The sequence below is a fragment of the Poeciliopsis prolifica genome, unplaced genomic scaffold (assembly GCF_027474105.1).
Source record: "Poeciliopsis prolifica strain line A6 unplaced genomic scaffold, Auburn_PproV2 SCAFFOLD046, whole genome shotgun sequence".
NCBI classification, from domain to species: domain Eukaryota; kingdom Metazoa; phylum Chordata; class Actinopteri; order Cyprinodontiformes; family Poeciliidae; genus Poeciliopsis; species Poeciliopsis prolifica.
In genome coordinates, this window is record NW_026562421.1 from 3,621,634 (window position 1) to 3,633,471 (window position 11,838).

The 11,838-nt window shown below is 36.8% G+C and overlaps 1 pseudogene; it reads left to right on the plus strand.

Annotated features, from left to right (window-relative positions):
- Positions 1–541: 541 nt before the first annotated feature.
- Positions 542–11,255, plus strand: LOC129376967 (tripartite motif-containing protein 54-like; annotated as a pseudogene).
- Positions 11,256–11,838: the final 583 nt, after the last annotated feature.

Consider the following 11,838-nt stretch of genomic DNA (forward strand, 5'->3'; position numbering starts at 1 on the left):
CAAAAAGTCAAAAATTTGCTAGAAAATTTTCTGATAAGCTCATAAATTTCCGACAAAAAACTTGTGAATTTCAGTGTGAAAAGTCAAATGTTTACTTTAAAATTTCTGACATTTTCCAGAAAAAAATTGCAAGCACATTTTGACTTTTAAACTTTTTTTATTTTTATTTTGAAACTAAAGATTTGAGTTTTTGGACAGAAATTTACTCCTTTTATTTTCCATCTATGCTGCCGATATTTTCTCTGATGTTTTCATGTCAACACCAGAAAAATTTATTTTTTGCATTAATTTAAAGGTTTTTATTTTTTTAACAGAAAAAACATTTCCATTATTGCAAAATCAGCTCTTTGCTTTGCCAAATAAAATAATAATTCATATTTAGCACCTTTTCGCGGGACATTAAGGGTGTAACAGAAGACGGAGCTCAGCATGGCAGTGTCTTAATCTGTCCACATACCAGCCGTCTCCTCACATGGTGTGTGTGTGTGTGTGTGTGTGTGTGAGAGAGAGAGAGAGGAGCTGAAACCTGACTCCAACACACTCTAGTCCGAACCCCAGTGTGCATCCTGGTTCTGCTGCTGCAGTCCTGAACAGGCTGAGCAGCAAAGCTGAGGAGGAAGAGGAAGACGAACCGGGCCCTGGAAGAGAACCGGACCCTGGAAGAGAACCGGGCTCAGGTAGGAACTGGCCAGTTTTCCCTCTCCATTTGGTTTCATGCTGATGGTTCCGGCCCTCGTTGAACTTTTGCGCCGTCTATTCTGGGCGGCAACACAACTGAGAGTGACCCACTGACCTGCAGGAGCAAAGAGATCAACGTTGAGTTTCACCTTAAGGTGGCGTCCGGCTATTTAAAGTCCAACTGCTTTTGCAAAAGTGCAACAAAACAAGAATAAAAAGTTAAAATGTAAACTCACCTTTTATCTCCTTTTAATATTTTTATCCTGTTGGATTTTTTCCAACCTTTTGTAATAAAAAGATGCTCAAAATAAGTAACTTCTGGCTTTATCAAACCAGAAACACAAATGTAAGGATCACAACCCGGTGTTATGAAAACTAACAGCAATAATGTAGGTTATTTAGCATTATAAGAAAAAAATAGGGTTCAAATTGGATTTTAACCATATGTCACCAGTTCAAACTAAATATCTAACTAGAAATCTAACTATTCAGTTGAAAGTCTAATATTTAACTTGCTAAACAACTACTTAGCTTAGTGCTAAATGTTTAGTTGCTCAACTAAGTATTTAGTTTGTGAGAAAAATATCTCGCTACTGGGCCTATTATGGTAGCTAAAAACTAAATATTTAGCATTAAATTAATTATTTAGTTACCAAGTTATAGTTTCAAACTAAATATTTTGCTACAAAGCTGTATTCTTTGCTTAAAACTAAACATTTAGCTTGCTAGTTAAATATTTAAGTTCAAACTAATTATTTGACTTGCAAACCAAATATTTAGTTAGCAAGCTAAATATTTAAATTGAAGCTTAACATTTAAATTGGAGCTAAATCTTTAGTTGCTAAGTTAAATATATACCACGTTAACTCAATATTTTGCATCAAACTAATTATGTAACCTGCTGCGTCGTTTGTAGCTAAATATTTAGTTTGTAAACTAAATAAGCTTAGAAAGTATATAATTTGCTAACTATTTAGTTTGGTGCAAAATATTTAGTCGGTATTCTAACTATTTTATTTTATTCTAACTATTTTATTGAATATTAACCTTCACTTCCTAACTAAATATTTGTATGTAAATATTTAAATTGTGGCAAAGTATTTAGTTTACAAATTGAATAGTTTAAAACTGTGATGTTAATAATTGAATGAACAACATGCTAATATTTTGCATTTTTTTTTGTGTAATTTCATCTGCAAATCAACTAAAGGAGAAAGTTTAGTAGATTCTTCATGTGTCCAGCAGCTGCTCTGACTGACGGCCAGTCAGCCGAACTTCCTGTCCCCATCAGCCGGTTGCCATGTCTCTGTCGGCTGACCTGAGCTGCCTCCAGAGCAGCCAGGGCGCGGAGCGCGAGGCAGCGCTGGCGGCGCTGGAGAAGCAGTTGATGTGTCCGATCTGTGCTGACATCTTCAGCAAGCCGGTCGTCATCCTGCCGTGCCAACACAACCTGTGCAGGAAATGCGCCAACGAGCTTTATCAGGTCAGACACGCCACTGTTTCTGCACCGCATAGCAGGAATAACACACACACACATTCAGGGTGTGTTTGGATTATCTGCATCTAAACTGGGACATGATGGTGGTTAACTGGTATGAACTGGTGTGATGGCAGCAGCAGAACCAGCTGCCATCACCTGGATGAGCCGCTGTGAATTACTGGAACCCAAAACTAATCCATCCTCAGTGTTTACTGCAAAACAAGAGAAGAAGAAAACAAGATATTTTTACAAAGTCATATTTGTCGCAGTTTATATCTTAATATTTAATGAAAAAGCTAAATGTACAGTTTACAAACTAAATATTTAGTTTCTGAACTTGGTTTCAAGTGTCTCTTGAAACTTATTGGAAGCAGAAGTAAAAAATCACTTTACAAATTAAACTGTAAACTTGAAGTTTAGTTTGTAAAATGAATATATATTGTAGTTTGATCAAATTATGTTTTTAACCAAATATCTCTAAATAATTCATGTGTAAATATTTAATGACAAACTTATTACTTAGTTTGTTAATAGATGTTTAATTCCAGAATTATCATTTAGTTAGTAAACTGGATTAAAATCTTCACTCAAACTTATTGGAATCAGAAGTAAAATCAGTGGTTTGAACTAGACCCTTAATTCTCAACTAAGGGTTTAGTTTGTAAACTGGGTATCTAATTACAAAGCTAAATAATTAACTATTTAGTCTGTAAATAAATGTTAAACTACAGACAAATTACATAGATACTCAATTAAGGAGGGATTACTTAGTTGGTAAAGTAAATAGTTAACTCCAATCTAATTAGTTTGAAAACTGTTTATTTTGAAACAAAAAATTTACCTTGCTAACTAAATATTTAGGTACAAAGAAAGCAACTCTGAATTTATTTTGTGAACTAAATATGTAGTTTAGAAATTTAGTTTAGTGATTAGACTAATTATTCAGCTAATTGAGCATTAAGTTACTAAGCTAAACATTTAGTTAACAGCTTGCTAACTAAATAATTAGCTTTGAGCTTCATATTTAGCTCCCAGCTCAGTCTTATTGTGAGGTCTTATTATGTAAGCTTAGTGTGAACTAAATAGTTTAAACGGCGCCATTTATTAATTAGTTTTTTCTCTAACAATAACCGCAATCATTGCTTATTTTTACAAACAGCAGCTTGTGTTAATTTCAAACATTCCAGCATCATTTTATTGATTGACTTCCGTCTTGTTTTCCGTGGGCAGCCATCTTTGTTCCACGCCAGAACCACGATGCTTGTGAGCAGCGGCCGTTTCCGCTGCCCGACCTGCAGACACGACGTGGTGCTGGATCGCCACGGCGTCTACGGCCTGCAGAGGAACCTGCTGGTCGAAAACATCATCGACGTCTACAAACAGGAGCTCAACCAAATACCAAGGTGGAGGGAATCCACTAAAACTAACAAACACCGGGCTACGTGTCACACATCCGGTTTGTAGGGCGCGATGACGTCACTCACAGAGCGTGCTCACCGTTTTGCCAACCGCCATATTAAAAAGAATAAACGTTCCGTCTTTGAGTTAGTGAACATAGATGCTAACGGTGTAGCATGTCTTACGATTCTGAAGTTTTCGACCATAGGCGGCAACTTAATCCTCAGCATCGTCCGCCATGTTTGCTGTTTTTCTTCCCGCTCATATGGACGCAGATTAGTGACGTATGTCGAGTGTCAATGACATTCCGATAGGGTGAAGGAGGCCTGGTCGAACAGAATCAGGTCACATTTAAAAAGATCGGATATGTATCGGATATCGAGTAAAAATCTGATTTGTGTTGTTCGGAGTGTCATGAACAGATCAGTTGCAGGTCGCATTAAAAGAACAAAAATCAATTTGGTAAGAGCTGAATTTCTACTACAATGTATTGATTATTTTTACTTGAGTAATTTTATCATGAAGAATTTCTACTCCTACTGGAGTAAAATGTCTGGATTTTCTACCCACTAAATGAAATACAAACATGTCTTAACCAAAAAGTCACCAGACACACATAAGTTTTTATTGAAAGAAACTGATTTTATTTTTGTTGTTACTTTTATGAATTATTGTCATTTTTGCCCTTAAAATACCAACATTTCAACTTAACCTTATATTTTGGTCCATCTGATTATGTAATTCTAAGTAGTGAATGATTTACCCAAGTAGACTTTTTACCAAATACTTTTTTTACTCTTTAGTAATTTTTTAGATGCTACTTTTCTCGCCGCCGGTGGTTTCAGTCGCTTCAGGCTGCAGTGTGAACGCATCCTATTAAATAAAGACCTGAATGAAGACATGTTGTATCTTCCTCTCCAGCGCGCCTCCTCTTCCTCTTCCTCCTCCTCCTCCTCCTGCTGAGGCGACCTGTTCAGATCACGAAGGTGAAAAGTTGAACATCTACTGCCTCACCTGCCAGCTTCCCACCTGCTCTTTCTGTAAAGTCTTCGGAGCGCATCAGAAACTGCCGGGTGGCTCCTCTGACGGACGTCCACCAGCAGAAGAAGGTGAACCGAGCCGCCATGTTGGAGGCGTTTCATGCTCCACGTCGCTAAAATAAATGTTTTGTTTTGCAGGATGAGCTGAGCGAAGGCATCAGTTCTCTGGGGGCGTTTAGAGACAGAGTCCAGGCTCTGGTCAGTGACATAGAAGACACCTGCAGAGCCGTGGAGGTATTCAAGTGCTTTATTTCACATTCTGTCAGATGCCATCATCCAATATATTGATCAATGTTCCAATTATTAATCAAAGGCAATTCTAAACTACCACAGTGTATTAGGGCAATTGCAAGTGGAACAAATAGAGGAGTAAATTCCTGCCTAAAAACCCTGACATTTTGATAATAATCCTAGAATTTTTTCTGATGAAATAATGCTGGGAAAAACATAAAAGATTTTAGATTAATCCCAGGAATTTCTTGGGAAAAAAAGCGAGAAAAGTTCAAAAGTAAAACATTTCCTAACATTGAAATTTACAACAATTTCCAAAAGTGCCACATTTTCAATCTTTGAAGAATTTCATTGTTTTTGCTGGAAAATTTGAGATTAAGTAAAAACATTTCTGAGTATTTCTGGCAAATTTGGAAAATTTTAAGCTTTGTACATTTTGGGAAAAGACAAAAGAGAAATCCTCCAACCACTAAATTCTGATGCCACTCCATTTATGTTTACAATTTGTGAAGAAGGATGTTGCGCTCAGCATCTTCTTCAGAGGTTTTTGAGCCGTTTCCTTCAGTGATTTTTGGTGCAGCGCCCCCACAGGCAAAGAGGGGATCAGGTTTCTCAAACGGTTTGGTTACTTTGACTCAGGAAATGTAACAAATATTTAAGTTTTGGTTCCCAGTAAAAACAGGGTGTTATCAGATGTGAAAACACCCTGAGATTTGATGAAAACTAACTGACTTGGTACTGTATTTGTAATAAAGGATCGTATGACATTTCCTTTAATTCCCAGATTTGTATTTTAATTGTGTACAGGAGAGCTACAACACCCAGAAACAGAACCTGTGTGACAAGTTCAGCTGCATGTTTTCCATCCTGGAGGAAAGACGGAAGGTCAGAATTTGTGTTTTTATCTGATTATCTTCACTTTTAAGGAACATAACATTTGTTTCTGTGTAAGCACCATCAATATTTATCATTATAAAATACTCACTGGCTGATATGTAGTTTATACAATGCATGCTCTAAATATCTTTGAATAATTTTGTCCTTTCAGGGCAAAAACACAAAATCTTCCCAAATAATTTTGGCCTAGTTTCTAGTACACTTGAAATGAGGCAAAACTAATTAAAAAGTAACTTTTCATCAAGAGAGAAGGTCTCGCTTTCAGTCAATAATTCCTCAATATTATTTCACAATAACAAGATGTTTTTCCCCATGATACCAGTTAAGGAATATTGAGGAATTATTGTATTAAAACAAGCTTATGTACTGAAAAATTGCTTCTGTGTTAATTTTGTGTCATTTCAAGAGTATTAAGATATTTGTACTAAAACGAGACCAAAAACACCCGGTGAGGTTTTGTGTTATTTTCAGTGAAACTGTTTCTGCTTTAAATTGAGCGAAATAAATGTTCCTTCTTCTTCTTTGATTCCTGTGATTTTTGAAGGTTATGACGCAACAAATCAGCTCTGAAGAAGACGAGAAGGTAAACCACACCCAGATGCTGATGCGCTGCTATGGCGATAGCATGGAGGCCAACAGGAAGCTGTTGTCAAGCGTGGAGAGCAGCATGGCGGAGCTGGACATGGCTGCGTTTGTCCAGGTGGGTCACACCTGTCCAGGTAAAACCGGCTACTCATGTAAGAAAGACTGTCACCATTAAAAAATGTTTTTTCAGAGTATTATTTAGAATTTTTTCTGTTCTTACATAATAAATCTGAATTATTACAGAAATTTCTCATTTCTTTTATTTCTTTCATCCTATTCTTAGAATTCAAAAGAATTGACCTCTAAGTAAGTATTAGAGCAAAAGTAAAGCTTCACCTCATTATTTTCCCTCTGTACGTATTATTTTCTTTCCTCTTCATCTGCAGAGTGATTGCAGCGTCCAGCGCCAGTCCACCCGAGACACTGACACCAGGATATGACCGTCTGAGTCTCTACAGGTTAATTTTAGCAAACAGGAGGAAATGCTGAGGAGCATAGACTTTGACAAAGGTGAGCAAGAAAACAAAATTGAAAAAAAAGAAAAATTATTCTTTTCAGAGTGTAAGAACAAATCAATTCTTCTTTGGGAGCAAAGTTAAATTTAGAAATTGAGAAGCATAAGTTGAGTTTGTAATATCAAGGAAATAATAGTTAACGCCATAAAAAATAGATTTCTTCTTCAAATAAATCCTTTTAAAAAATATTACTGGCCAATATTAGTATCCAATATTAATATTTCCGTAATGGCCGATAATCAATATTTACTGATATTTTATTATGTTTCTCTGTCATCTGGACACTAAAACAACAAACTAACTGAACAAAGCATGAAGCTGTTAGCATGTACAGCTAACGTTTGTTAGCTTCTTCATTGAACAAAAATACAACTTAATTACATGAGGAAAATACTAATGAGGTCATTTACAGTATGATAGCAATGCTACAGCTACAGTCAGGTTTGTTCCTGTAATAAAGATTTTGTTGTTGCTCAGATAAAATATCAAATTAAATAAAAAAATTATACTCGTAGGAGAATTTTCATAAAAATGATGTAATCCCTTATTTCCACTCTTAACATCAAATGTTTAATCTATGGACTCCGTCAGCTTCACCAAATAACATTAGGATTTAATTGAGACGTATTCAAAGAACCCCTGATTATTGTGTGTTTTCTCTTTACTAGTTGTTGAAGACATTTGTGAAGAACCAGAAGTCAGTCCAGATCCAGAAGAAAGCAAAGGACCTTTAATCCAGAACACTCAACCGGAACTATGTCAGGAGCTGTTAATCCCGGACCGTCACGCTTTGGAAGAACCGGCTGAAGAGCCACTTCCACCTCTCATCTCTCCACCAGTGGAACCATTACAGCTTGATGAACTGGGAGCGGACCCAGATCCTGCAGTTCCTGGCCCAGAAGCCGGTTCTTTAGAGTCTACTGGAGAACATTTGCAGCCAGAAACTGATGGTCCAGGTTCCGGCGATGTTGGTCCGGGTCAGGTTAGGGTGGAAAGAAAGGTGGAGCATGTCTGGGCCGAGGCCCAGCAGCCTGTGAGAGAGGAAAACCTGAGGAAAGACCAGGAGGGGATGAACACGCCGCAGGTAGGGCATCAGGTCCGGTTCTGGTATTATTCTCTATAGAACCGACCCGAGCCGCACCAGTCCTGGTGTAGCTCCTTCAGTGAGAGGTCCATTGAACAGAGGCTGTTTTTCCATTAAAATGTTTTTAAAACTTTGCTAATATTCCACTAAAGTAGAGAAAACATAATTTTGCTTTGCATTTTTTTCAACTAAATAAGAAACAGAATCAAAATCACAGTAAAGTTTGTTAAAAAAACACTGCGCACCATCATCCTCCTACTACTTAGACTTAGACTTAGACTTGACTTTATTGATCCCTTGGGAAGACTCCCTCAGGAAATTATAGTTACCAGCAGCTCACAGGCAAAAATGTGGCACACAGTAAGCATACACAAAATACAAAAAAATACAAATTAAATACAAAACAAAGAATATAAATACAACACAAAAGGAAATTATAGCAATTTGGTCGATAGATTGACCAGTGATATGGTATTGCACTGTATGGTTTGGCCTGATAAATATGGAGTTCACATTTGTAGAAAAACTACTCCTTCTTCCTCTGTCCTGTGTCACCTCCGACCCCCCAGTGAGGAGTTGTACAGTCTGAAGGCGTGGGGGACTTGAATCTATTGGTCTGGCACTTGGGAAGCAGCAGTCTGTCACTGAACAGGCTCCTCTGGCTGCTGATGACGGCGTGTAGAGGGTGGCTGCTGCTGTCATCTTTGTCGTTTCCTCCGGTAGTAAAATCCTGTTGTTGATCATGTGACTTGTGTGATGTGAAAAAGAAACAACCGAAAAAATCCAAAAATTCATAAAAATACGAGCATTTTGAACTTAAGATGAAAGAAAGAAATCTGATCTGGCCAGAATTACTCAAGCAGCAGCTTTAGCTTCACCTGGTTTAAATTCTGTAAAAAAAATCTCCTGTTAAGCACCTTTGGCCTTCAAAGTATTTATTGGTTAACCAGAAAAATAACCACCAGACCAGCCCGACGCTGAGCTGATGTTAAGTATAACTGCCCTCCTCTTGAAGGTCAGACGGAGCTTTCCTTCAGGTGACGGAGCTCAAAGCTATTAGCGTAGCATTAGCGCTGCACTCTGGGAAACCCTGCCAAAGAGTAACGTTTCAGAGCAGGTGATCTGCCGCGAGGCCACAGGGGATTCCCCCTTCAGCACGTCTCGGCTGTTTCTTAAACCTGAATCTGGAGGAACCATCTTAAAACCTCCAACAACTTCCTGCCCTGTAAACCTGGGGTGGATAAATAAGTCTCATTTTGGCCCAAATCAAACTAACAAACTGTTAAAATAGTAATAAACAGCTGTCTCTGCATTTGGTAAGTATTTCTTAAAGATGCAGTATGATATAAACAATCCAAGATAAATTTCTTCTCTGGGAGACTAATAAAATGATCTTAACTTAAAATCAACTCTTTTTTAGCTTTCCTTTATGTTTTAATGTTTTTCTCTCACCAAAATCAAACCTGGAGTGTTGCTTTGATTCTTTCATTCATATTTGAGAAATCATTTAATCTCCATGACAACATTTCAGCTGCATAAAATGCCTGGGGAGAACTAGCCCCGCCTTCTAGACGTAGCTCCTCCCCCACCCAGATCCTTTGGACGAGCTAGCCAACAATTAGCAAACACCTGGTGGAACTGTTGAGCTCATTACTGCTCAGTAAGAACCTGGTAAAAATGTGAAAGAGTTAATAGAGGAGCCATATTGGGATGACTTCCTGAAAGTGGCGCTTTAGAAAGAGCTGGAGTTTTTAAAGAGACAAAGAGCCAATTTAAAGGCATTAATTGACACAGTCAAAATTCTTTTAAGTCATATTTGACATTTAGAGCATTTTTGTAACAACTGAAGGGAACATAGTTATTTGATTGTTAAATAAAATTGTTTTTCCACTCAAATTTTCAACTTTGCAAACTCAGAAACTTCCTATTTTTTTCTAGAAATTTTGATATTAATTAACAAAAAATTCTTTCAAATTTTTAAGCTCAGAAAAGTCAGAGCTTTTCCTATTAATATTTTCAGATTAATCTAAAAATGTCAGTTTATATCTTTTTCCTTTTTTCTATCTTTAACAGTTCCAGTCAAACTCGTAATTAATCGTTTTGGGGATGCTGGAGCTTTGATAACGCTTCCATCCTGTTGCCCCTCCAGATTGTCACACTGGTTTTCTACCTGTTGGCCTTGCTGGTCATCCTGCTGAGGTTCTGGTCTTACATCGACTGTTTTATTTACTTGTGAACCCAGAAGAGAGACGCACATGAACCGGCGCCTCCACGCAGGTCAGGCGGCGCTGTTTCAATGCCCTTTACTGACACCCTGTGGTTAAATCACGCTACTACAGTTTGCTTTCAGGCTGCGGCTGTTGGATGAAAGAAAAACTAATAAAAGCTCAACGCAAAGTCATAATTTCGACTTTCAGGATCAATTAAATTTCCCTTTGGGATTAATAAAGTATTCTTGAATTTTAATTTGAATAATTGTGACTGATTCTCTAAGGCGGCATAATCATGACTAAATCATAATTGTTCATGAGAATCTCAAAATTATGACTTTAAGTGTCATAAATATGACTTAGGACATCAGAACTATGACTTTGTATCGCTTAATTATTAATTAATATCTGAGAATTATGACTGAATATGATCATTTTGATTGTGAATATGACAATTATAAATTTAAAGCAAAGTAATTGGAACCTTAAATCTCATAATTATGACTTAGAAAATCAAAATTATCTCAAAATTATGTCTGGATCTTATAGTTATGATTTTGAAAGTTTAAATTATGACTTTTATTTTTTCTTCCTGAGATCTTAATACTTAATATTTATAATTGCCCTAACACCATGCAGGTATGGCTTGAAATAATTTACTTTTTTATTTATGTATTTTTTTTTTTTCAGAAGAACACGGAGAACCAGAGCTGTCCTTCCTCCGGTTCTCCTCTCTCTTCATCATCCTCCTCCTCGCCTCTGGTCCGGGTTCTTGGTGGATCCAGTTTCTGTGTCTCGGCTGCAGCAGGATCAGAAAATGAGGCTCTTTTGCTTCATTCATGATCATTTTTAAAACCCAGAGTGCCACAGGAAGTTTTTTCTTTATCGTCGTAGCTGTTTTGATTTGCTGCAAACTGCAGATTGTTTCTTGTTTTGCTCCAAACTTTGGTTTTGGTATAAAACTCTCAGTACATTTTTGTTTTTGTTTTTTTACTAGCTTGTGTTGCTGGATGGAGACTTTAGAGCAAATTTGGAGCAGATTTGCTCGTTTTTAAACGTGTTTTTGTAGATTTTGTGGGGTTAAAACATAAAGTCACGCGTTTCTAATCACAGAATGTTTTAAAATATAAAGACAAATCCCATCATAACATGTCTCTGATGTCATTTATCCACGCAAAGTTTTAGAAACGAAGGTTCTGCAACGGTTGGAGGCTGTAGCTTCCGGCGTGGGCGGCACGCCTTCAAAATAAAAGCATTGAAATTTAGCCTCGTATGTTTAAATAGTAAAACCAGGGTTTATACTTGACAGTATGTCAGAATATTTTAGTTCCTGTGTGGAAAATAATCTGGACAAACTTTTACAACTTTCCAATTCAAAGGAGCAATAGTAATGTTTTTAGATTGAATTTGTATGAGAGGTGATGTTTTTTCAGAGACTTCCTGGAGATAAATCACTGATTTATCTTTGTTTTCTTAATATTTTAAAGAATAACACATGGTTTATTTAATATAAGTTTGGGGTCAAAAATTATTTTTGAATTTAATTGAATGGCCTTAAGAAGTAGCAGAATACATAAAATCACTAAATTTGACATTATTTTTGTTTCATAGAGCTCTTTTTTAATAGCTGCTCTCTCAGTTGTTGCCAGGATCAAATATTTAAACCAAAATTAGGAAAACTGTTCTCTCAAATTCCAGGACTAATTCTTTCTATTTTTGC